Source organism: Bidens hawaiensis, unplaced genomic scaffold, assembly GCF_021521415.1.
Source record: "Bidens hawaiensis isolate Kalapana, Puna unplaced genomic scaffold, B.hawaiensis_p1.1 tig00029296_1, whole genome shotgun sequence".
Taxonomy (NCBI): domain Eukaryota; kingdom Viridiplantae; phylum Streptophyta; class Magnoliopsida; order Asterales; family Asteraceae; genus Bidens; species Bidens hawaiensis.
The window spans coordinates 239,341-263,778 of record NW_027494831.1 but is presented as its reverse complement, the minus strand read 5'-3'; the positions used below and the strand labels follow the sequence as shown (position 1 = coordinate 263,778).

Genomic DNA, 24,438 nt, shown 5'->3' with positions numbered 1-24,438 from the left:
TAATAATAATAATAATAATAATAATAATAATAATAATAATAATAATAATAATAATAATAATAATAATAATTTACAAGTAAAAACCAAAACTATGTTCAAGCAGACCTTGTCTTGTCTTTCTTCCCTGCAAGAATCATAGAGATCTGCAAGCCTCTGCTGAATGCTTGATTAAACAGAAGCCTTGTTTGGAACTCAGACACAAATGGGAACCATGATAATATAACAATGGGCATAAATATGATCAACCCGAGTACACACTCGTATACGCGCCCCATCTCCTTAATCGAATCCCATAATCCTATGGCCTTCACACATGGCCTGCATGCTTGACCAATCTTCACAACCACCATAATATAATATCCACATCAGCAAACAATTTTTTTTTTTGTATATTAGTTTAGTAATGGGAAGTTGAAACTTACCAGGAGAAAGGCCCAGCCCGTTGGCAAGAAGGCAAGAAAAGCAGCGAATATGTCGCTTAAAGTGAGCCCGCATACGACAAACAAGACGGTTACAGTTGATAAGAATCCAGGAACAGAAAAGCCTTTAAGATTCTAAACATAAGTTGAAAATCTGTCCCGAATCTTCGTCTGCCCATTGAGACCATCTAGTACCAAAAAAAAAAAAAATCAGCAAAATTATAAGTTAAACACTCAAACCATTTACTTATGACCGGGTCAATGTCAAATGTACAAAGTCTTTTATAGAAGTTATTAAAGGAAAAATGGTTAAGTTATAACGGAAATAATATAGTTTTTGTAATCATATTTAACAAACGAACGGCTTACATAAAAGTTCTTTATCTTTGGACAGTTTATAGAAAATACTCATTTGACCATTTTGCCCATTTCCTGACTTGTCCATTTTGCCACATTTGAAATAAATATATTCTACCTACGGGTGTAAACGAGACAAGCTGCTCGTGAGCTACTCAAGATTGACTTGCTAACAGCTCAAACTGAGTCAAGCTTAAATGAGGTCGAGCCTGAAAATAAGCTTGTTCAGTAAACGAACCCAAGCCCGAGCTTCACCTTGTCGAGCTCAAGTTGGCTCGTGAGCCTAAACGAGATTTTTGTTTAATATATTAAATTACTTTTATACAATAATAATTATTATATATAAAGCTATGATAAAATAACTAAATAGTATATATCATGCAATATATAAAAATTATAATTAATAATATATACAAAAAATAACTAAAAATGTATATTAAATTAACTAATATACAGCAAACAAGCCAAGCTCGATATTGAAAAACTACTCACGCACAAAAGCTCAAGCTTTAGAAACTATTCATTAAAAAGAATCGATCCAATAATAGAGCTCAAAACTAGCCATGCTTGAGCTCTCGCAAGCTAAACGAGCCAAATTCGAGCTCTCGTAAGTTAAACGAGCCGAACTTGAGCTCTCGTAAGTTAAACGAGCCAAACTCGAGCTCTCGTAAGTTAAACAAGCCGAACTTGAGCTGTCGCAAGTTAAACGAGCCAAACTCGAGCTCTCGTAAGTTAAACGAGCCAAACTCGAACTCTCGTAAGTTAAACAAGCCGAACTCGAGCTCTCGTAAGTTAAACGCGCCGAACTCAAGCTCTCGTAAATTAACAAAGTCGAACTCGAGCCTAGACGAGCTTGGATTGGTCATTTACACCCCTAATTCTATCATTATACATACCTTTAAACCAAGAAAAGCAGTTATTTAATATATTAAATAATAAATACATAAGTATATATACAATTATGATAAAAAATAACTATATATATTATGTTATATATAATAATTATAAATTATTAAACGACCTGAGCTTGAGCTATAAATATAGAGCTCGAAACAAGCCAAGCTCAAGCTTTAGAAATAGAGCTCAAAATGAGCCAAGTTCAAGCACTCATAAGTTAAACGAGCCAAGCTAGAGCTCCTGTAAGTTAAACGAGGCGAGCTCGAGCTCTCATAAGTAGATATGCAATTATGATAAAAATAACTATATATATATATATATTATGTTATATATAATAATTATAAATAAAACGAGCGGCACTTGAGCTATAAATATAGAGCTCGAAACAAGCCAAGCTCGAGCTTTAGAAATAGAGCTCAAAATGAGCCAAGTTGATACGAACCCGTTCGAATTCAAGGGAGCTGAAGGGTCCAAGGAAGATGAAGAGCTAAAGGAAGCCGAAGGGTCTAAGTAACCGCTTCAATTATTACTACCATTCGAGTTATATATATGTTCTTGTCGTAGTTTATAGGATATGCATGTTTTATATATTAAAAATATTGGGGTTTGTTAACCTTATATTTGGAGCATTGCCAACTCGAATCGGCTAATCGGAGATTAGCCCATCTCGAATCGGGCCAACTATCCTTTAATTTCCTGTTTAAGTTTTGGGGTTTTATCACAAGTTCAAGCCCTCATAAGTTAAACGGGCCAAGCTAGAGCTCCTGTAAGTTAAACGAGCCGAGCTCGAGCTCTCATAAGTTAAAAGAGCTGATCTCGAGCTCAGTTTGGCTCGTTTACGCCCCTATATTTCTACCATGATACATACCTTCAAGCCAAGAAGAGCAGTTATCATAACCAACCAAGAAAGCCCATAAACCTACAAATGAAAATTTTTCAGTGTAAAATTACAATATAAAAAACAAAAGCGCATAACAGGAAAACAAAAAACGGGTTTGGATCAAATACAAATTAAGTTAACGTGCTAACTGTGAGAATTAAGTAGTGTAATTATATATATACAACATAGTGTAATTATGTAATTACATACTGTAATTACACTACACTATGTTGTATATATATAATTAAACTACTTAATTCTCACAGTTAGTACGCTAATTTAATTTGTACTTTAACTTTCCCGACACAAAAAACAACACATACCAGTATACTTCTACTCCGGCGAGCAATGTTAAGGTGATACACAAGCCCATACTGATAAATAAAAAACCTTAAAGCAAGCACAATCTCCATCAACCTCCCTCTAATATTAGTATGCTTCAAATGCTCTTGTTCTGCATCCCACCATGACTCCCAACTCTTATCCTGCGCGATTCCAATCCCGCCACGGTTCCCCATCCATCGCTTCCAGTCGGTCCAATCCTCGACCGTTTTTTGCCAGTCAAATCCAGAAGGATTAAACACAAATGGAGCAAACAACCATGATGTCACCAAAAACCATATAGAAAAAGTTATAAACAAAGATAACTCACAACTCCTATACGATTCACCGTAAACTTGATATATAACCAATAACATACCCAACTCAATCCCTTTAACAAAATGACTCCTTGAATATAACCTATAGTTATCCGTAAACTTTGCATGGAAGATAACGAACCCACGGCCTGTGGCTCGGTATTTTGACCCACCGTGTAGTATTGTTTTTTCCGAAGTAATGTACTTTGGTTCCGAGCTGGAATGTGAAGAATACTGAGGCTAACTGAAGTTGCATTATAATGAAGTCACCGAGGGCGCGTCTAAATCCGCTTTCTAAACCGACTTCCATTGCCATTGGGAGTACTAGAAGTAATCCTAGTTGGAAAACGGATTGGGTGGCTAACGCTTGTTCTAAAGCTTGGTTACCGTTAATGGTTGCGTTTTCCATTATTTTTCTTTCGAGCCCGCTTAAGACCATGTATGTTCGTCCGTATAAGAATACGTATACCACGAGTACGGTGACCTGGAATACAAGAATCAGAAAATGCAATGATTAATAATGTGTAATGATATATAAAGGTAGAAGTAAATATAAGTAGGAGTTGTATGCAACAAGGTTTGCAGAAAGTTTACAATAAGTCAATGAATTAGTCAACGGTCAAAGAAGCAACCCGATTTTCAAATGGTCTACTAAAATGACAGAAATACCCCTGACTGTGAGTTAAATTGAAGGGTAAAATGGTCATTTTACTATGCATATTGCATATTTGAAATTTAGTTGAAGGGTAAAATGGTCTTTTAGTGCAGTTGCCTATTTGAAATTGTTCACAAATTTCAATGGTCTCCTTATTACCAAAAAAAAAAAAAATATTAATAATAAAATATTTGATTCATTCACTATACCATGCTACTAAAGTAGAAACCAACTGTGGTGAAATAGAATGACAACATTCTACAAAAGTCAAACCGCCGGCCCAATCGGTAAACATCCCGACTAAGCGTCTGTTCACCGTTTCCATTCGCAACTTTAGCTTCAAATTGAGATATTTGATTCATACCAACATCTCGGTCTTTACCAACTTGAATATATTCATGATGAGTCACATATCCTCCATGCAGAGTCGAATTATAACCTATAAAAAACTTGCTAAAATAACTACGCAAAAAAAAAAAACATTAATCCCTTAATTACTTATAAACAATGTTTTACCTGAAAATATGTCCTCACTTAAATTAATAACCTTTGAAGCTTTACTTATACCACCCCTTGTTATGTGGAAGATTCGGTCAAATATATCAGGGTGACCATAATGAAACCGCACCCTATGAAAATAATAATGCAGAAAAATATATTATGTGCAGAAAATCATATATATATATATATAGGCTAAGTATAATATATATATATATATATATATATATATATATATATATATATATATATATATATATATATTTATGACTAAGGCAATAAATGATAATACCTCAGAGGGTCAGCCAAAATCCTTTGACCAATTGTCACAAAACTTGTCTCTTGATTGGACATGAACCATGCAAGTGATGAGACACTGCATATTAACAAAGAGACTGAGTACAAAAACATACGCGCGCGCACACACACATATATGTATATATAAACACGAACCTTCCAGTAAAAATATGTTCTCTAAGTCCAAGTATAGTTGGTCTACGTTCGCCACGATGATCTTTATAGAATTCTTCCAAAACGTTTCTCATTTTAAATGCTTCCTCAAAGTAATTATCCTAAACATATAATGAAAGATACTTAGAAACATGTTGAGACGAAACGATAAGTGTTTCTGGACGCATAAATATTTAACCTGCAAAAACATTTTTCCTACTTTAAAACTTTTTTTAATTACAGATGTTATTATTGCAATAGAATCTGAAATTTGAATAAAACAACTTAGAACAGTTTATGCAAAAAGTAGACCGTGGGTGACTTTCAACTTGTTTGACCCGTTCGATGTTACCTGATTCATGTCAATAGTCTGCAGGGCCTCCCCACGAGTGAAAATAATTGCATGATTTTGATTTTCAGGTTTTCCTTCACCAATCTCCGTCGGTGGACCAGGAAGCTTGATACGATATATTTCCTGAATTATAAATTTTATATAGTTATTAAACTTTACTTCATTAGAAACTTATCACTTATACTATAATATATAGTTAGTTAGTTAGTTAGTTAGTTAGTTACCTCATCTAATTTATCCCCACCCTTGACCAGAACTGAGTAGTAAACCTTCTCGTTACCGGTATCCTCTCTCTCGTCTATATAAGCCACACGCAAAGATGGATATCTGAAACAATCAAACGATCACGGTCTAATTATAACATGCAACAACCAGTAACAAAGTTAATATAAAAAGGTGAAAGTAGTTACTTAAGCATTAGATCAAGTATGTTAGCATAACAACTTTGATCTCTACCGGGACTTGATTTCTTCTGCGCACCATAAATCTGGCACGAAACAACATATGTAAACTTCAAATCTACTAGCGCTTGCGCATGTTCTTTGAGAGCCCTGTGTTTATTCATATCAACCGTTCGGTAGCCATTAAAAATTGCTGCAGTTGAAAGACTAGCAGTTAGCTTATTTGCATCAAGTCAAATAAAAAAAAAGTCAACTGGGTTGACTTTTATATACTCGTTTTGACTCGTTATCTAACACATCCGACCCGCATATTTTGGCACCTCTAGATTATACTAACCCGTGTCGTCAGCAGAGTCTAAGAAGCATTGAAGTTCAAGTGCTTTCTTGTAGTACATCATCCCTCTAACTGAAAAATAAATAATCATATAAATAAATTTTCGAAATTTAACAAATCATGAGAAGAAACATGACAAAACCTGTTCTTGAAAGTGTTTGTCCTCTGTAAGACACCCATTGGCGCGTCGCTTCTCTTCTGCCTTCTTCGGTAACTCTTAGTTTTGGATTATTAATCCGTTCCTCAAAATTTTGCCACTCATCTGATTTTATTTACATGTAAAGTCATTTTTTTTAATACAATCTTTTAGCTATGCAGCCAAATGAGGTCAAGAATCACCTGGATATATCTTCTGAAGATAAAACAAAATTGAGATTCCGTCTTCGTTTTCAAAATGAAGGTCCTCTTCAGAATACAGAACATCTTCCTTATAATATGGAGTCAGCACACTGTTTTTAAACTATGTGAGTTTACATTATGAGTAACAAAATTTAAACTGCATAACACATATAATGTGACACCATTTACTGACCTAAATGACATCATGTTATGAACTTTTGGAGCATTTGGCATTTTCATATACAACGAGTTTGTGAAGAAAGTGATTCGTCTGCGGGCCTCTAAATTCATCGGCACGTTAATTGCAGACTCCTTTACAGTCAGAAGCAAATGCAGCCTCTCTACCTGTATGCGCAAATAAAATATTACTTAAACATAACATAACATAAAACTAAAATAGTCAAATCATAAACTATTTTATTTATTAAAGGATACACACACACACACACACACACACACACACACATATATAGTATATATATGGATGAGTATCATTACAGAACTCTTAAATTAGTTAAGAACTTGAAGGAACTCTTAATAACTAACGTTTTTTATAAAGTTTTTTGTATGTTAATGTTATTTGATTGTAGTTTTATCACTTTTTATATCTATATTTACGATTACAATTATAAAAATTAGTTTTTACACATATCTAATTTTTTTTACATATATGTAAGTTTGTTATTACATAAATTTTACACATATGTAAACTTGTGATTTATATATGTAATAAATTTTTTTATATAAAATATGGTAAAACTAGTCTCAAACAATATTAATGTATGAAAAAAATCAAAAAAATGTTTGGTTGTTATGAGTTCCTATAAGTTCTTAACTTTTTTGGAGTTCTGAAATAAATAAATATATATATATATATATATATAGATATATATATATATGTGTGTGTGTGTGTGTGTGTGTGTATGATATTTTATATTTGGTTTGGGTATGTATGATATTTAAGAGGTTTGTAGGGGTATATTTGAAAATTTATAGTATGCAAGTCGAAACAGAAGGGTACTTTTGTCCATTTTTCAAAATCATATGCAGATACTTCAATTATGATCACAAATACCATATTGCTAAAAGTGTCAAGTAGTTATACCTTCTCTTTCCAAGATTTAATTTGAGTGAGTCGGATATTGATACCATCAAATCTCTCCTTTATGTCATTGCCCCGACTATTATGATATGTGTCAAGCCATCTAAAAACCCGTACATTTCATCGTATAAGTGAAATAATAAATAACAATAGCATAAACCATGTCACACATCAGAGATAAAAATCCATGTGATATGCATGCATGTGAAAACTTACTCACGCCCGTTCAGCATAACATCATGTATGATAACCTCCATAAGATTTTGAAGGTCGTTAACGATTATGTGTGTGTTTCTCTCCACGTCATCATAATCAGTTAGCTGAGACTGAAATACACCCAATGGAGAGTTAAAAACCAAGTATAATAGTAAGTTAATAACACTTTAATTATTACAATAAAAGGCTTACCAGATGACTTAAGAACTTCTCCAACTTATCATTGAGTGATGGCAATCCACTCATACGAAATGTACTTAAAAACGCTCGATTCTGAATGCTGTTTTCTATTATACGGCATATATGGCGTATGATCCTACAAGGTAACAAGTTCAATAACAGATGAGTTATAAATAATAGCAATAACTGTAATAATAAGGAAAATTGGTTTTAAATAATCCTAACAGTAACAACTAAAGGTGTATTTTTTTTCCAACAGTCCGCGACTAACGGACAGTCTCCGTTAGTCTATTGCTTGCGTGGCACGCCTAGTGGACCGTTGGAAAAAATATACACCTTTAGTTGGGACTGTTATTTCCTAACAGGGCATAGTTGGGATTATTTAAAACTATGGGTGGCAAATGTGACCTATGGGTTGAATGAGTTGTAATAAAATGTATATAATGGGTAAGAATGGGTCAAACTAAAAAAAGAAAAAGGATTGAAACAGGCAAAAATGAGTTGACATATCTTGAGTTTTTTTTAATGGAACGAGAAAAACGGAGAAACATTTTAGTTTTTTTTACTTTTTTAGTTTTTCATTTATATTTCGAGCTATGATTTTTAAACTTTTTTTTTTTGAATTTTTTAATGAGGGATTTTTGAAATGGGTCAAAATGGGTTGAGATTTCAGAAAGCCCTCATTAAAAAATTCAAAAAAAAAACAATTAAAAAATCAAAACTCGAAATATAAATCAAAAACCAAAGAAGTAAAAAAAACCAAAATGTTTCCTCTGTTTTTCTCGTTCCATTAAAAATAAAAAAAAACCTCAAGAAATGTCAGTCCGTTTTGACCCGTTTCAATCCTTTTCTTTTTTTAGTTTGACCCATTCTGACCCATTATATACATTTTATTATAACTCATTCAACCCATGGGTCACATTTGCCACCCACATTTAAAACCAATTTTCTTAAAAAGAACCAGATGATTATTGCCACGTAATGCTGGCATATAGATGTTTATTGACAACAGGCGTGCCAGGTAAGTATTAGACTAACAGACGTTTAACTCCGTTAGTAATAACAAAGGTGGCATAAATATAGGACCTACCGCTTGTCTTCATCATCAAGAAGGCCCAATAATATATCCTGAAGTGTTTGATAACACTCAATAATTGCAGAGTACATGTAATCATCATTATTGATCTTTTTAAAGAGGTCTGCATCTTCTTTTCCTTTGAAATCTTTGGCCATGTCTAATGCTATTGGGATCTTAATAATTAATAAGTAGAAAAGAGTCAATACATGATTCACAATAAATTACAATAATAATAATAATAATAATAATAACAATTTATATAAATATAAAGGAGTTGAACCTTGCTGGCTAGCAGGAAAGGCGGCCATTGGATAACTGAGACATCAGTTGTTGTATATGGTACAAGGAGTAGATCTCTCTCCCTAATAAATAAAACATATTATTAAAAAAAAGTGCACATTAATTAGATTAATTTAGTTTAGACATATAAACCTGTTGCTGATTAAATCCTCCGTTCGCATCGAATATATGAACTCGTTCCACACTTGTAAAAATTTTGCTATGTTCTTTCTTATTACCAGTGAATCATCCTCCTATATACCATTTTCCATCAAGACAAAGTAAGACTAAAATAAGCAGAAATGTAAAAACAATAGTTATCAAAGGCGCCAGGCGCATAGGCCTCGCCTGGGGCTTAGGCGCGAGGCGCAAAAAAAGTGAGGGCCCAGGATAAAAAAGCGCACTTAAATAAAAAAAATACATAAATATATTATACTAAAATGTTAAAAACATAAAAACCAAAAGGTCAAAAAGTAATAAACAGTAAAGGTTCAAATGACTATTGTTCTTGATCTGTCATCAATGCCAGTAGAGGTGTTGTCACCTTCAAGAAGCGAGGGCCAATGGCGAAGCTTAATGAGGGCCCAGGGTGGCCCGGCCCCCCCTTGTTTTTTTTGCATAGTTGTGTAAATTTACTCGTTTTCAACTGTAAGTTTGAGCCCCCCCCCCCCCTTCTTTATGATTTTTTTAATACATTTTGAGCCCCCTTCCCCCCCCCCCCCCCCCTCGATGAACTCGTCCAAGCTTCACCACTGGCGAGGGCCTAGGAACTAGACGCGCAGATATTGGGGCCTAGGCGCACGAAGCGAGGGCTTTTTATAACTATGGTAAAAACTAAAAAGAAAACATATTGTAGAGGATACCAAGGGATCTTTTTTGAGTTCTTTTTGCATTGGTACAAGGCGTTCATAGAAAGCCTCAGGGACTGAATAAAACCGCGACCGCAGCATCCCAAGTGTTCGAACCTAACAAATATTGGCAGAAAGTTGATATTATTACAAAATAAAGAATTTGTCAAGTTACCAGTCTTAATAGAAATCATGTTGACAGTACTAAACTAACCTCACCCAAGTGGCTAAAAGCACCATAGATTCCACCAATTACGGTGGCAAATATCGCATACCATATTTGTGCATCCATGAAATAAACCTAGAGGAAGAAATATCTCTTAGCATTTAATCGGTTGCGTAAAATCCCAGTAAAAGTATTTGTTCTAAGGATACTTACCATGACAATCGGAGCCCAAATAGCAATAACAACACCAATATTATGAGACACTATAATAATAATAAAAAAAAAAGAATCAGGTTCTAATGGAAAAAGGAAATCACAAAAATGGGATTAAAAAAATAATTTACCGTTCGGAAAGAACTCGTGCCACTCGTATATGTTGATTTTCATTTCCATGATTACTTTTGTGGGTGCAACCAGTTGCAATATCTATCAAAAATATATGAAAATGAGCATAAAAACTGCTTACAGAAATACAGTCATAGAGCTTATGAGCTTATCAATAAACGTCAAACGATTAGCGAGAGCAGTTGTGCACATAAAGACAGTATGACATGCTAAAAGAACAACCTCCACATAGTAGCTGAATGAAAACTTGCTTACTAACACCAGCATCCAATACAGTGTGTACCTAAATGTCAAGTGTTATACGTTTAAAAACAAACTAAGTACACACAAATATATATATATATATATATATATATAAAGAGGATGCGAGAACTTTTTGGAAACTGAGAACGGTAAAAACCATTTTGAACCACAAGAAAACCCAAAAATAAAAAAATAAAAAAACAAAAAAAACACAAAAATAAAAAAAACTAAAAAAACCAAAGTTCTTATTTATCATCCCTGTTTCTAAAAAAAACATAAAAAAAAAATTCTCGGTTTAGCTAAATTATACGTATATGTATAATATGTAAATATATGTACACACATGTTTTTTTCCTATACACATATGTATAATTTAAGGTAAATGATAATGTGCATATGTGTATATTACGTAACTAGAAATTAAATGAAAGTATACATATGTGTATAGGTAAAATACGAATTAAAAAGAAAAAAAATCGGTTTTTTTATTATACATATATGTATAATATGTACACACATGTTTTTTTCTATACACATATGTATAATTTAAGGTAAATGATAATGTACATATATGTACATTATGTAACTAGAGATTAAATGAAAGTATACATATGTGTATAGATATAATACGAATTAAAAAGAAAAAAAGAATTTCGGTTTTTTTTAATGAAACCGGAATGAAATATAAGAATTTTGGTTTTTTACTTTTTTAAAATTTTCGTTTTTTTTTGTTTTATAATTTTTTAAATATTTTTTAGAGGTTTTTTTTAGTGGTAAAAAATGGTTCTCAAAGTTCTCAATTTGCCAATGGTTCTCTTAGGATCCTTATATATATATATATATATATATATATATATATATATATATATATATATATATATATATATATATATATATATAGGATGAGCATCATTACGGAACTCTTAAATTATTTAAGAACTTGAAGGAACTCTTAATAACTAACATTTTTTATACAAAATTTTGTATGTATATGTGTGTGTGTATATATATATGCGGACATCAATTAACTCTTCATTCTTACTTCAAAAGGGAAAACATGTCTTCATGCATGCCTCTTCCAACATAGAGCTTTGGCTGAAAAAAGTCGACAAGTTTGAAATCAATTCCGGTTATATTTTTCCACTAACAAATGGTAGTAATAATAATAATTGGTTAAAACTGAAACGGAAAGTCACCCAAAAACGATTCAAATGCATAAAACCTCCAAAATCATTTTATCTCAGAAAATAGATTGTCATTGCAATAGTATAGCTTTTAGTTATACCCACCTATAATGTATATTAATATGTTACATATTAGGCACCCTGCTTGTGGTGTGCGCATATAATGTATATATGTGTGAGCCCTTGGGGGACAAAAGTGAAATTGTACTAATTTTGATGTTATTTTACTAATTTCGTGAAAATAACGTTAAAAGTGACAGAAGGTTAATCATGCATCATGTGGTGGCGTTGATAGCTGAAAGACAAGGGTACATGCACCAATCAGCCGATGGGTGTCCCGATGGTTGAGTGCTATGTACCTTATGTCCAAGGCTTGATGCTAAACTGCTATCGAGCCGAGGTCTCACCAGAAGTAGACTCTCTATTCCTCAGACTCTACCATAGCTTTGCTATTAGTGGGATTTACTCAGTTCGACGATGATGATGCATATTATAAAAAGGGAAGTTAAGTACCTGGGCCCACCACATTACAAAAACAATTACACGTCGATTAGAGCACTCCATGTATCTCCTCAAAGGTGGTAGCAGAAATAGCAAAGCAGACAATGCATTTGGCATCAAATTAATGGCAACAAGATAGTAATAAAGCGAACCGGTCCCCTTGATTTCCTCCCAAATTACTAAAGAACCTTGCAACCCCGGTTGGATTCTTAACGGATCCTGAATAACCGATGGGAAGAATCACTACCCAAAATGCCGAAAATGTAAGTTTTAGAAGATAACGAAGTATCTGAGTGTTTTTTAAGCTCCTCCAAGCATTGTAGCTAAGAATCACATCTAAAGAAGCTGCAAAACATAAATGACCAAAAAAAATTAGGCCCGTAAAAGACAATTAATGAATGGATCATGTGAACGACTAAACGGGTCATATGCGTAGAATCAAAAAGTAAGCTAGTGTATTCTTAATGCATACAACTTTCTAAATCATTTTATTCAAAATCGAGATTATTATTGTAATAATAATAATGTTTCAGTTTTCATAATTTACTCATTAGCTAATTCATTAAAATACCATTACCACAACCAACTACCACCACCCACTGTCTGCCACCACCACCACCACCCACTACTAAAGTTCGTACACCACCACCAGTTTATTTTAGCAGCCTGCAGACGTTAAAAAATAAGCAGTCTTATTCTTACAGACTGCAGAGGTTTGATCCACCTCTTCTTCTGCAGATGTCTGCAAATGTGGTCCGCAGACTGCAGACAGTTTACCTTTGAAAAAACCAATAGCACCTTACTCATTAACTATTTCATAAAAATACCTTGGAAAAAGTTAAGGACAGATGAAGTAATGAATATGCTCAGAATACTCCCAAAGACATCATCATCAAAAATTCCAAAAAATGATCCATCTTCATGCCATGCAATAATAAGCATAGCCTGCAAGTGTATATAAATTTAATCCTGGTATAAAAACATTAATAGAAAATATTATGATGTTAACATATATACCTGAAAAACCAATATAAGAAACATCCACATTCGATCGAAACTCCTGTAGAGATGCAGAAACGTTCGCACTTCAACAAAATTTGTTTTAGGTATCCTCTTTTCAGATATGACATGGTTGACCTCCTGCCCAAAAAAAAAAAAACTTATGAAATCATATGAAACAAAAGGCTGCTTATATAAGCATTTTAAGTTAAATACTAGTATACAAATAAAAGAATACTAGAAACTGTAAAGTCGAACTAATACCTCGTTTTCGTGCAGTTTATTATCAGATCCAGCGCTAACAAAGAAGTCAGAACTGTGGTCCATTGGCCACCCTAATTTAAAGCATTTGTCAGACCTGTAAAGAGAGATTAAAGTTTCTGTTAGTAGTGTCAAAACGCGCGGTTAAAGCAACAAGTCAAAATCGGTAAGGTTGACCCGAAACACCTTTTTATATGAAAACTGTAATCATTAGCATGTAAGATATGATTACAAAATTTATATTAGTGCAATTATAATATTATCTTTTAGATAAAAAACATAAAAGATTTTATGCGTTAAAAATACAGTTTGGATTTTTTTTTTACTCGTTTGATCCGTTTCCTTTTATGTTTATTATTTAACTCTAAGTAGTATGTTAAATGCGAATACAAAAAATATATATATTAGTTCAGTTACAGAGGTGTGCTACCAAAAGTATTCGTTAAGGTCATAATAGTTTCTCCAAGAAGAATGGCTTGCTTTGCCGCCTCGGTTTCTCATGGCTTCCTGTCATCATGTAAGAACAAAATGTTTAATAACTCGCCAAATTTCATAAACATATTTGAATAAAAGTGGAACTGAAATTTTACTACCTTATGCATAACCTTATAAATAGGCACCACAACTTTCTGCAGAAATGATTCTTCTTCAACTGCTTCTGGTTGATATGTCGCCCCGCTAACAGATTCCGCATTACTAAACAAAATTCCATGAAGTTCATTTGCCATCTAAATATCCAATAAAAACATGTGGTGAGTAACATCTCACAATCAATACTCCCTTAATAGTAATAATAATAATAATAATAATAATAATAATAATGTTAATAAATAAAGCTGCATATTCCCATTTTGGCTTAGTAATCAGACAGTATGAGTTCAGTTGACTTTTAAGGTCAAATCATCTTACTTTCAACTTCAAGACTAGAATGTATCTTAAATATTTTTCAAGAATAATCCGGTAACTACACAATATGTGTAGAAGATAACTAATATTATGTTACATTAAAAGGTGCGTATGATAACTATGTAGTTTCGGTTTGTTTGTTTGTTTATTTATTCCATATTGATTATGATATACAAGTATAACAGAAAGTGCACAAACTTAACTTTGAGATAAATAAACATACATTGTGGAAAATATAGCTGATACACTCAGGCATGAAACGGATATTTGACGCTTCACCCCAAATAAGTAGATAGAGCCCGATGTATAGAAGCTCTAACTGCTGCCTATTTGCATCAGGTTGAAACCTATGTGACAAAAAAAAAACAATAAAGTATACTATAAAATATTATATAAAAGCTTCAACTTTCAAATATTGAGAATAACTTACTTGAGGTTTGATGAGCAGTGCAAATAATCACACCATGCATTATAGTTCTTGAACAATTTATCCATTAGCGTCTGTATCGTGCGGCTATCCAACTACAAATATGCAAAATGATAATTAATAAGTGTAATCAAATTAAATAACTGTGATATGTTTTGTTATTTAATATGCTGGTGAAAGCTTTACCTCCTCGCCATCTTCTAATATCTTGGACCTTGTATAGATATTTGCAAGTAGCAACGTTAAATGTTCTCGTTGATTTGCAACATTTCCTTTCTTCATTTGTGAACATAATTATTTAAACTAAAACAGAATTATAAAAGCTGGCTTGAACAAGAACAATATTTACCTGAAATCCAAATATTAAAGCTAGCCATTCGAGTATATCGTTAACAGCTCTGTCACTATCCATGGGATTATTAAGAAGTGGGAGATCAGCCATATTTTGGAGAGACTGCAGAGCCGCTTCAATCTAAGATATTAAAATAAATAAATCAATAAATAAATAAATAAAGGAAAAGAAAATTAAGCATTTGTATTGATCAAAACACAACCTCAGCAAGCTTCATAATTGCTGGTTTAACCCCAACAGCATATATAGGAAGAATGTTATAGTGTGCATATTGTTCATTTCTCTCTACATATTTGGCATATCTTTGAGTCTGCAAATATATTTTAGTATGTAATATTCCATAATAACAAAAATTATAAATATTAGTTATACTTAGACGTGGCAATTTCGACCCATTTACTCATGATGGGTCGGTTCGGGTTGTGTTTTATTTTACCTCAAACGGGTCAAATGCTTCAAATCATAAAAGTTAGCTATAAGCGCAAAAAATGCAATATTTAAGTATTTATTGTTATAATATTGTTCTTGCAAAGTTGCAATCATAATCAAGACATTAGTACATTACCAATGTAAAGAAAATGGACAAAAATGTTTGTGGGCCGACCGGCCCGGCCCGGCCTGTTTGACCCATACAAAAAGTTGACCGCTTTGACCTCAGCCCACCCATAATGCCACCTCGAATACAAGATATGTATGTTAGATCAGCTATACCTCAGGTTCGATTTTTCCTTTAGCTACCACCGTATTCAATACATCATACAAGACCATCGCAATCTGGAAAATCTTAGCCATCTCCTCACTTTGAAAGATAATAAAATTTAGAATAATAACAAAAGAATATAATGAAATGTGTTAATCATAAACGAAAGACCCACGGTTTCTTTGTATATTGACCCTCTGTGATATTTTTCTCGTAGAAATTTTGGTAGTACATCTGGATTTCTCTAGGATCGCTTTTTGCTAATCGAGGTTTCGTCTCTACTTCTTCCTGCAAAATGAAAAAAGTCCCGATTTCCATGATAAATATATAAATCGAAAGTAATGTGATCATACTCTTATTATGAACATAAAATGGATTATTAAACCAAATCTATGTACCTTTTGAAGTCTATGCAGCAAGTAGGTCTTGAATTGGCGAACACCACGTCTAGTAGAATTAGAGTCCGTCCTATGCACCTTCTCAAATGCATGAAACCGGCCTAAGTCAACAAAGTCAAACATCTTGATTATATATTTATATTATGTGCAGAGTCATACATTGCAGTTAACATCAACTGCTAGCTTGCAGGTTTATTTTTCATCTTCTAAATGATGAGATTGTATATATAACACCCATCAATCAGCAGAAACAGATAAATGTTTCTAAATATTCAAATTTAGTAAACTCCAGGTAACAATTTCAGTATGTTTCTTATAACTAGACGTATCAAAAGTTCGAAGTCGGTAAATTTCATGAACTATTATTATCCAAACTCAAATGAAAATAATTATTCTACACATTTTAAGATAGGAACCCTAGAACTGTAAATGGGGCTATGCATCGAAACCGAAAAAACCAAACAGAAATAACAGAACAGTAACTAAAAATGACGGTTTGGTTTAATGTTTTCGCGAAAACCGAACTTTCGGTTTGGTTTTGCGTGTTATTAGACAAGTCTGTTCATCCTCTAAACCGAACTTTCATTGTTTATTTTGATTTAAGTAAGTTATACTAATTAATATATAGTTAAACCCAAATATTTAAGACCAAATGTATAACTAATTAAGTAACTAATTTAGGCCCAAATTCATGGTTTTTAGCCAACATCTCCCCCACCCCCAAAAAAATAATAAAAAATAAAAAAATTTACAAGCCCAAATAGCAAAACTAGCGGTTTTCAAAAAAACTCAGAACTCCAAAATTTTGGCTTTTGGTTTGGTTTTAGCCAACTTTTTTTAGCCCAAAATTTTCAAACCCAAATGGAAAAACCGAAACCGAAACTTGATGGTTTTCAAAAACACAAAAACCAAAATTTTGGTTTAAGGAAACCTTTTTTTTTTCTGCCCAAAATTTTCAAGCCCAAACAGCAAAACCAAATAAATTGAAACTGAAAAGTTTCAAAAATTACAACAAACTCAAAAACCAAAATATTCAGTTTTAGCCGGTGTTTTCTTTTCAGCCCGAATGGCAAAACCGAACAAACTGAAAACGAAACTTGATTGTTTTCAAAAACTCAAAAACCAAAATTTTGGTTTAAGAAAAATTATTTTTTCAGCCCAAATTTTCAAGCCCAAATAGCAAAACCAAACAAACAAAAACTGAACAATTTTCAAAAACTACAACAAACTCAAAAACTAAAATTTCAGTTTTTGTTCGGTTTCAGGCAACTTTTTTTTTTGGCCCAAAATTTTCAAGCCCAAATGACAACCAAACAAACCCATACTTAACACTTTTCTTCAAAAACTCAAAAACCAAAATATCCGTTTTTTTTTTTTTCGTTTTCAGCCCAAAACCAAACAAGCCCAAACTAAACAATTTTCTTCAAAAACCAAAATTTCGTTATTTTGCTTGGTTTCATCAACCAAAAACCGTAGATGAATATTAAAGTTGAAGATGCATACACAAATAAGCAACCCTGGGGTTATCCTTCTCAACCTCATTGGCAGCCCTCAAGATGGGAGCCACCGCAGCAAGCGAACTCGGCACAACCTCACTGTCGTGTGCATACGGATCAATCAACCCCGAACTCCTCGACATCCTCCTTGTCCTAGCCTGACCTCCTCCTACTCCGTCTTTTGTTCCACTCGTACTCGCCATCATTGTTCACATGATCATAATTTGATGATTCAGATTCATTGGCATATATATATTGGGATCTTTTGAGTGTGCATTTTGGCTTTTGTTGTTTTTGCTTTTTGGAAGCCTTTTTTTATTTTATTTTATCTTATTTTTGTGTTGAATTGAGAGGAAGTGAGAGTTAGCTTACAGGGTTAAGGAATTGAACGACTATGTTTGTAAACTAACTTTTGAATAAAGTGATCATGACTCGATTACCCACCTTCTTTGCTTTATGTTCTCTTTCCCGCCTTTTTTTATTAATATATCTATAATATATATATGGTAAAAACATAGTTTAGGCTAGTTTTGACTTACCTTACCATAGAGCTTGGATTTTTTTTTTCTTTTAAGATTGAGTTTCGCTTGTGAGTTATTTTATTTTTCAAATATGTGTTTCGCTCTTGGTTTGTTTATTATTTCGGGTTAAGTTATTCTATAATAAAAGACAAAAATAAAAAATATGAAAAGGATTCGTAATAAAAAAAACTATAAAAACACAATAAAAAATTATAACTCAAAATTAAAAAGAAACAAATTGATAAAGCTAATAAAGCTAAAAACACATAAATGGTTCTCTCGTCTTCCTCATTTTAAAAAAAATGTTAAGGGAAAAAAAATTATTGTGTTTTTTGTTTGTTTTCGTCATTGATTGCATCTTTTTTTTTCTTGATAATAGTTGATGTTGTGTTATATTACTCAACGTTGTGTTATATTTTGCTCGGCGTTGTATTATATTTTGTGATTTATTATGTCTTTTTTATGAATCATTGTGTTGTTTGTTTATTTTGTCTGGCGTCTTTTTTCTCGACTATGTCTTTTTAGTCTTTTTTCTGTTTTGGAACGCAAAAGACGGGGGAAACATTTTAGTTTTTTTTATTTATATTTTGAGTTATAATTTTTTTATTATTATTTTTTAAAATTTTATAAAGGTTTTTTTACGTGGCCACAAATCTTTCTAACACTTCACATTTTTTCCCTATTTGCATTTTAACCTTTTCCTTCTTATTTGTTAATTACTTTATATACATTTTTAATTATTTTTATATATTATGTGAAAAACTTTAAATGGGCTTAAAAGAGCCATATAAGGCTCGAGCTCAACCTCGATGGCTAGACAAGCTTTATTTGAGGCTCAGGCCAAGACACAGACTCGTATTATGTGGGTCGAGGTTCCTGGACCACCCCAATGTTTTTTAAAAAATATTTAGAGACGTTATATTAAATTTTCTATGAATCCTATAACTATAAGAATTAATTGACGGAACCTATACTCTCAAATTAATAAACCCTATAAGTGTTTGAGCCTTAATAAAGTTAAAAACTCATTTTTTGGTATTGATTTGGTTTCATTTTCATAAAGAGGTCATGGTAGGTGGGTTTCTTTACGTGGCGATGTGGGACTTGCATGAAGAAAGATAAAAGCGAGATTAAACTACTAATTGAAAAATAAAATGAAACTTTAGGCTGGTTGGACGAATATGTATGAATTTGAATGGTGTAAGATTTACAAGCTATACTAGGATGCAATTGTCGTTTCATTGGTGCTTATATAGATTTATTATGAGGGCTGTTAGCTTTTATGGTGAGTCTTATTAACAAAAAATATTAAATGATGCATACAAAATAAGAACTACCTGCTGAGATTAAAGCTCAGGGATTATTTTATAAAATATTAATAAAGCAATAAAATTGTTTCAATTAGATTGCTCATAAAATATTTTGTTCCAATCAGGTCACTAAAGTTTCTTTTTTGTTTCAATTCTAAATATTTTACCTGGATATCAAGCTACCTAGTTTTTTTAAATAGTTTGACATTGCATAATACTTTTTTAAAAAATTGAAAAAATTAGTAGCAATTAAGAAAAATAATTTTTAAATTATGAAAATGACAAAAAAAAAAAAGTAGAAAAATTTAAGTTATGTTTTTTATAAAGAAACCACCATTTAGAAAAATTTCAAAAAGATAGTTAGGTGATATTAAAATATTTAATAGTACAATTATTAATTGCACGCTTCAATACAAAAAAAAATATAGGAACATATTAATTACTTTGTAATTTTTCGCAATTTTTTAGTTTTTTTTTTTGCAATTTTGCAATTTTTTTTCTTTTCTTTTCTTTTTTTTTGCCATATTAAAAATTTTTTTTCTCAATTTATACTAATTTTTTCAATTTTTAAAAAATATTATGCAACGTCAAACTATTTAACAATAAAAAGAACTAGATAACCTGCTATACAGGTAAAATATCTATGAATGGAACAAAAATAAAACTTTAGTAACCTTATTGAAACAAAATATTTTATTAGTGACCTGATTGAAACAATTTCAAAACTTAGTTACTATTTTATAGAGTAATCCCAAAAGCAAATGACAAGCACTTTATTTAGATAAACTAGGATATAGTCCGTGCAATACACGGGTAGTTAAAAAATACAACAAAAAAGTTAAAGTTAATAATATATGCAATACCTTATGGATTCATAAGATATAAATAATGATAAATAAAATTTTATAATTCATAAATATCTAAAAATGCCATTTAATACAACATTTAAAGTTGTATTTGTAACTTTGTTAGTAAGTCTATAAATGATAATAGTATTAGTTGACATCCTAGTTGACTGTTCAAATTGAATGACATGTGAAAGAATGATTTTGTTTTAATAATACAGGTAGATAATAATCAAACTATACCGCATCATGTTAACCAGAAGGTCATGCTTATTCAAAATGATATATTGGTGGCCAATTACAACCATTTACCCCTTATTGCTGATTGATTAAGTACCTTCAATATTGGTTAGAGCATAATCTAAATACTAATCAAGTATTTTGCTTTATTTGTTACTTGTTCACGGAAAAGGATAAAAATGGATATCATGATTGGAATTAAAAGGAAAAAAAAAAGATTGGTCATTCATGTAGGTAAGTCAACTAATTATTTTCCTTGCCCCAACCGGACCTACAACTTACCCGAAAAATATGAACACCGAAAAATTGGACCTCATTAATAGAAAGTCCTGGGGTCTGCCAATGGTTTAGGCTCGGCTCCTTTCGAGCTTTTTATCGATCTCATCTCAAAACGTTCACGAGCGGCTCGACTTGTTTGCACACTAAGCTAAACAAATATCGACTTGTCATTTTGTTTGATTATCTTTTAATTTATTTTATCAACTCACCAACAAAATTAGCATGCGTACAACTTGATTACAGCTTGCCAACTCGGTTGACACATCTAGATAAATTAGCTAAATGGACCATGCTCCATGATTTTAAGCGTGTATGACATATGATTGATGTTTTTAACACAAATAGATATATGGGTCGTGTGGGGGTTGAAAAAATCAATTTGATAAAAATAAAAATATTTATATCTAATAACTTTGAAAGCTTGTTCATATGCAAGATTAGATTTATTTATTTATCACCCGACATATCTATTATTGTACGAAACTTGTGTAAATAAAGCCAAATATATGACTTGATGACATAAACATAAACATATTTTATCCATACAATCAATCTTAAAATTAGTGTATTTTCGTTCAAAGGTAATATATATACAGGGTTAAGTTATTATATTAAATGAGAAAAAAAAATGAAAACGACAAAAAGGATTTATAGATATACAAAAAAACCCTTCAAAAATATAAAAAATAATAAAAAACTTACAACTTAAAATTTAATAAAAAAACAAACAAGGTAAAAACACAAAAATGTTAACACCGTCTTTCTTGTTCTTAAAAAAACAATATTTTTGTGTCTTTTTGTTTATCATTGTGTTTTATGTTTATTTTCGTCATTGATTGTGTTTTTTCCCTTGACATTGTGTCTTATTTTTATATTGTGTTTTATTACTCAACATTGTGTTATATTTTGTTCGGCATTGTGTTATATTTTGCGATCTATTGTGTTTTTTTTAGTTATAATTGCGTATTTTGTTCATTTTCATCATTGTGTCTTTTTTTTTGACATTGTGTCTTTGTTTTTTTAACTAGAATGACAGGGGAAACATTTTAGTTTTTTAAATTTTTTTGGTTTCTATTTATATTTTGATTTATAACTTTTTATTATTATTTTGTATGGCCATAAATATTCTCACACTTTTCATTTTTTTTATCTCTGTGTATTTTAAGTTTTCCCTATATATACATACCACCTAAAATTTCAATATATCACATTGAGATAATGAGACAATCCATTACTCAAATCGTTAATTTGACAAACTTATTATTTTTTTTTCTTAAAGTTATGACACGTGTGAAGATCTGTTTAATTATAAAAAAAGATTGTAGAATCTGATTATAATGTTCAAACTGATTTTTTTGTCAGATAGCGACATGAGAAAACAAAATAGTAGATTAATAACAAGAACTAGAAGTGTTATTTTATAATTTGGTCGTATTGATTTTCAACATATAGGCGACATCCATAAGTTAACATTTATTATTTTTGTATGTATATATTTTTAGAAGGGCAACGTCAAAGTATTTTCATATCTATACTTAAACCTTAAACCGGTTGAGAATAAACATATTTAGTATTTACTGTACACTTTCATACAATTAGAATACAAGTTTTTGTTCGGTATCGGATGATGAAATGCATTAAGTTTGAAGATATTTATTATTGTAATTTGAATATGAAGTTTCTAATTATTTAAATCAGGGATTTTTACCCGTGCATTGTGACGTGAAATGACCATTGCACAACAAAACCATGTATAGTGGGCGTTAAACTCACTGCATGTCACCAAGACGGGCACTACACACCATTATGAAGAGAAGGAGAGGAACGCCAATGGGGGAGGCACCATTCCAATGGCGGACGTCAAAGAGGGGGAATGCGTATTTAGGCAGGGCCAGTTAAAACCTTTTTGTTATTGTTTACGGGTTTGGAGTTGTCGGGAACAAAGTTGGTGCCTCTGACTATTGGATATTTTAGGTTTATTATTATGAGCCCACGAGTCAGAACACTCGCCGCTCCAACACCAATCTAGGCCCACGTAGTAGAGGTCCAAACAACTCTCAGTCACAAGCCCAAGCCCATCCTCAAGTCCAGCAACCTGGTTGGTCGAACTCCATGGCACGCGCACTATACTGGGCATATTGGACCCCTCCTCCATGCCCGTTCCTGACTCAGGCTGGGTGGGCTTAACCTTGGGCTGGCCCATCTCCACCATGGGCTGCTTCTTCTAGTCGTGGCCCATCTAACCCACACCAACAAACCTCACAGCCCACTGGACCATCTGCTACTCCAAATCAGGCCAACTTTGCTTCTGTTGATCCATTACAACCCACTCAATTGGGTGAAGCTCTTCAAGCAATGACTATGGATTCCGGGGATGATTATTGGCACATGGATTCGGGTGTTACGGACCACTTGACTGGAGATCAAGGTAAAATTACTAACCCATCAGTTAATTGTCCTATTGGTTCTATTTTTGTAGGTAATGGACAGCCCATGCTAATACTTGGATCGGGTCATTCAACCTTGACAACCTTATCCCGTCCGTTACACCTAAACAATATCTTATATGCACCTAATGTCATTAAGAATCTTATCTCCGTTAGAAAGTTTTCAATTGATAATAATGTTTCAGTTGATTTTGATCCTTATGGTTTCTCTGTGAAGGATTACAAGACTGGCATGATGTTATCGCGCCACAGCAGCTCGAGTAGCCTTTACCCGCTCACCTATCCAGTCCTTCCCGCAGAGTCTACTGTTTGTGCAGCCATCTCTCGAGACCCCTGGCATGATCGCTTGGGTCATCCGGGATTTCCAGTTTTCGATTTTCTTGTTTCGAATAAACTTATTTCATGTAATAAGCGTGCTAAGACTTTAGTTTGCAACTCGTGTCAATTGTCTAAGCACAAACGGTTACCGTTTTCAGTTTCTAATTCAAGTACTATTTTACCCTTTGATATTGTGCATTGTGATTTGTAGACGTCGCCCATCCCAAGCAAAACAAGTTACAAATATTACGTGGTTCTTGACTTCTTGTGGATGATTTCACCCAATACACTTGGGTATTTCCTTAAAAATTTAAATCCGAAACCTATACCAAATTCTCTCATTTTCATACCTATATTCGAGCACAATTTAATATTATTATTAAGTCGTTTCAATGTGACTTAGGGGGTGAATTTGATAATCACCAATTTAATTCATTTGCAAACAAAAATGGCCTACAAATTCATTTTTCATGCCCACAAACTTCTCAACAAAACGGGAAATCGGAACGTATGATCCGACGACTAAATGAAATAATGTTAGCACGCCTTACGCATGCCTCTCTTCCCCCATCCTTTT

At 32.5% G+C, this 24,438-nt stretch overlaps 1 pseudogene across 1 annotated transcript; it reads right to left on the bottom strand.

The window, feature by feature from the left end:
• Nucleotides 1–62: 62 nt before the first annotated feature.
• LOC143578568 (callose synthase 7-like) lies at nucleotides 63–18,104 on the bottom strand (annotated as a pseudogene). Its single transcript, XR_013143299.1, has 42 exons — nucleotides 17,909–18,104; nucleotides 16,406–16,506; nucleotides 16,183–16,295; nucleotides 16,019–16,106; nucleotides 15,510–15,617; nucleotides 15,305–15,427; nucleotides 15,142–15,231; nucleotides 14,959–15,050; nucleotides 14,752–14,875; nucleotides 14,216–14,350; nucleotides 14,053–14,129; nucleotides 13,626–13,719; nucleotides 13,380–13,502; nucleotides 13,190–13,307; nucleotides 12,375–12,707; nucleotides 11,720–11,772; nucleotides 10,657–10,717; nucleotides 10,434–10,515; nucleotides 10,303–10,352; nucleotides 10,138–10,224; nucleotides 9,939–10,040; nucleotides 9,229–9,329; nucleotides 9,077–9,158; nucleotides 8,809–8,969; nucleotides 7,731–7,854; nucleotides 7,539–7,642; nucleotides 7,326–7,425; nucleotides 6,414–6,565; nucleotides 6,221–6,330; nucleotides 6,024–6,143; nucleotides 5,885–5,953; nucleotides 5,557–5,740; nucleotides 5,371–5,473; nucleotides 5,147–5,269; nucleotides 4,798–4,916; nucleotides 4,637–4,720; nucleotides 4,363–4,475; nucleotides 4,056–4,285; nucleotides 2,877–3,675; nucleotides 2,542–2,592; nucleotides 423–607; nucleotides 63–335 (listed from the first exon to the last, which is right to left on the bottom strand). The product of XR_013143299.1 is annotated as a callose synthase 7-like (transcript).
• Between the last annotated feature and the right edge of the window lie 6,334 nt (nucleotides 18,105–24,438).